Source organism: Prosopis cineraria, unplaced genomic scaffold (genome assembly GCF_029017545.1).
Source record: "Prosopis cineraria cultivar Desert tree isolate PC_DT_omini unplaced genomic scaffold, ASM2901754v1 PC7, whole genome shotgun sequence".
NCBI lineage: Eukaryota > Viridiplantae > Streptophyta > Magnoliopsida > Fabales > Fabaceae > Prosopis > Prosopis cineraria.
The window spans coordinates 27,095,479-27,098,350 of record NW_026555338.1 but is presented as its reverse complement, the minus strand read 5'-3'; positions in this window follow the sequence as shown (position 1 = coordinate 27,098,350).

The following is a 2,872-nucleotide window of genomic DNA, read 5'->3' as shown; positions in this document are numbered from 1 at the left end:
TGCTTTTCCATGAAGATTTTTTCATAATTCCGTGCTGCTACCTGCCAGCTACCATTCTTGTTTTCACATTCTCACTGTCATACGGACGAGGATGGATAATTTTGATACTAGCGTATAATAATAATAATAATAATAATAATAATAATAATAATATTATTATTATTATTATTATTATTTGCCAGTAGCATATTATTACTTTTAACCCAAATGAAGTGACTCCTATGATTTTTTTTAAAATAAAAATTAAAAAAATGCCTATTTGTGTTACTATTGTTGGAGTTATGCATGTTTAATAATTTCTCTAATTTTTTAGATAGGGTTAATAATTTTCCATGAACCTAACTCATGTTTTATCTTGAATAACGAAATATTTTGACATATTTTACCTTGTAATGAAATATACGCGTATGGATGCCTATATATCTGGGTTCAATATATGAAAAATGCGGATCCAATTAATAATGTCTCAATATTTAATTAAAAGCTTTTCATCAACCTGATATGATATGAGACATATTCAGACCAAGATACTGATTGAGTTTATCTTATTCCAACCATATTCTAAATCTAATAATTTTGCAAGTATTTAAGTTTTAAAGCTTTTGCAAATATAGCCTATCTTATATGTTCAAATCAAGCAAATAGTCCAACATTGATTATTTTTTATATTATGACCGATTTATTATCTTTTTTAATAATATACTATTGTATATAAATGTTAAATCTCTTATAAATTTTTAATTTTTCAATGATAAATTCATTACATATCAATTATAAATTCTTTGTATATTAATAAAAACTAGCTATATTTTCAAATTTTCAATAAGTTAGTCCATAGTTTTTGTATATAAGATTTTTTTGGGCCAATGGGCCAGCCAATTTATCCTAAATTTTGTTTGCCTATATTGTTATTCACTCATGGCTTTTTTAACAAAGCCTTCTTGCACTGATAACTATTTTCTTAAGATTAAGGAAATTAGTTAAAATTATATAAATGAAGGAAATTTTACTTTATAAAACAATGAGATATTTTATTGGACGGAAAAAGAGATATAGAAAAAAAACATTATTCAAAACTAAGAGAAAGAGATAATAGTATTTTATAAAATAAATCGCAAATATTTTATTAAATTCTATAAAGGATCTTGACCAAGATAATTAATGAGTAGGAGTTTACAAGTAAAACCAGGGAAGCAGTAAAATGCAATTTTGAGTTATTACGTTTGGCTGTCTCGTTCAATAATTTTGACCCTATCAATTTCGTTAGATATGAGTCAATTTTGTCCACTTGGTTGATTGGGTGTTGGTAATTACTGTGAAATTGAAATTAAACTTCCAACTAATGCAGGCAGGGTTTATTAATTGTACTGTGCCACAAATGGGTCAATTTTCCCTGAGACAGCTCATTTTTGTCCAAATATGCCAATATTCCAATTCTATTCCATGACTGGGTCAATGCTCATTTAATTAATTAAACTGATTCGCTAGCCCTGGTATATTTTCCCCAAATCAAATGAGCTGTGTGTTTTTTTTTTTTTTACAAAAAGGATTAGACTAATTTATAAGAATTATTCATAAATAAAAATATTATTATATGTAATTGTTGGCGCTGGTTTTTTTTTTTAATTATTGGCTGTGCATGTGTGTGTGAGAGGAGCTTATTTTCAAGCAATGTAATAAACCTGACTCTAAATCAAACAGTGAGTTTCTAAGATCCTTTGCCACAGTATTACATGCACTCAAAAATTAAAAAAAAATTAAAAAATAGAGATGGAGCAAAATGCAAGAACTACGTAATAGGAACGTGCATGGTATTATTACCGTTCTCACATAAATTGCAAAAATTGTAATATGGAAAAGTGACAGTTTTTCTCTAGCTCCGCATTACAATTATACTCTTTTAGGACAACTTGGTGTAAGTTTATCCAAACGTTCTATATTACACCAATCATTAGCTGTAGAGGTGATAATTCAAACTAACTTGAATAAGCTAAAAAACTCAAGCATAGCTTGAGAGTTTAAAAATTTTTATTTTAAATTTATTTAGATCACTCAAATAAGCATAAAGAAATTTAAGTCAAGCCTGAATTCAATAAGCTTAACTTAAATATTTAAATTCTTTTTTAATATTAATAACATGAAATTAACTTTCACCTCATCACTCGCCTTCGCAAGTCCTCTCCCAAACTTCTAGTGTGCACATTTTGCACTCTTAAATAAAGTTTTAATGCTATAATAATTGTTTGTTTTGAATATTTTTTTTGAAATTATACTTTAAAAATAAACATAAGAGGTTAACTCATATGCTTTCATTTTTATTTTTTTTTATACTTGGTCTCACTTTAATAATAATGGGAAAAAAGTGTGTTGTATTGTTCTATTGCTTGAAAAATCTTAATTTTTTAGGGAAAAAAATTAAAAATTGACTCAAAAAAGAAAAATAATAGGAAAAATGACAATTAGGAACTCTATAAGAACATTAATGACAATTACAAACCCTAAATTATTGAAATCTTACTAATAGACCATGTTCTTTACTTGCAATTAAAAAAAAGCAAATAATAAGTTGAAAATTTTACTAAATACACAATTGGAATTATTTGCAACATTAATTGAGAATCTCAATATTTTTTGCTTTCAATATATCGATAAAATATTTGGGAAAATTAAAAAATTAAGTAAATACACTTGGGCTTATTTGTAACCTAATTAGGAATTTACGAGAATCAATTGTGAATCATAATTCAATCACTTATAATTTTTTATTATCAATATATGGATAAATCACTTAAGAAATCTACTAAATATACTTGGAATCATTTATAATATCTGTTGGGAATTTATGATAATCAATTGTTAATTGTAAGCTAAT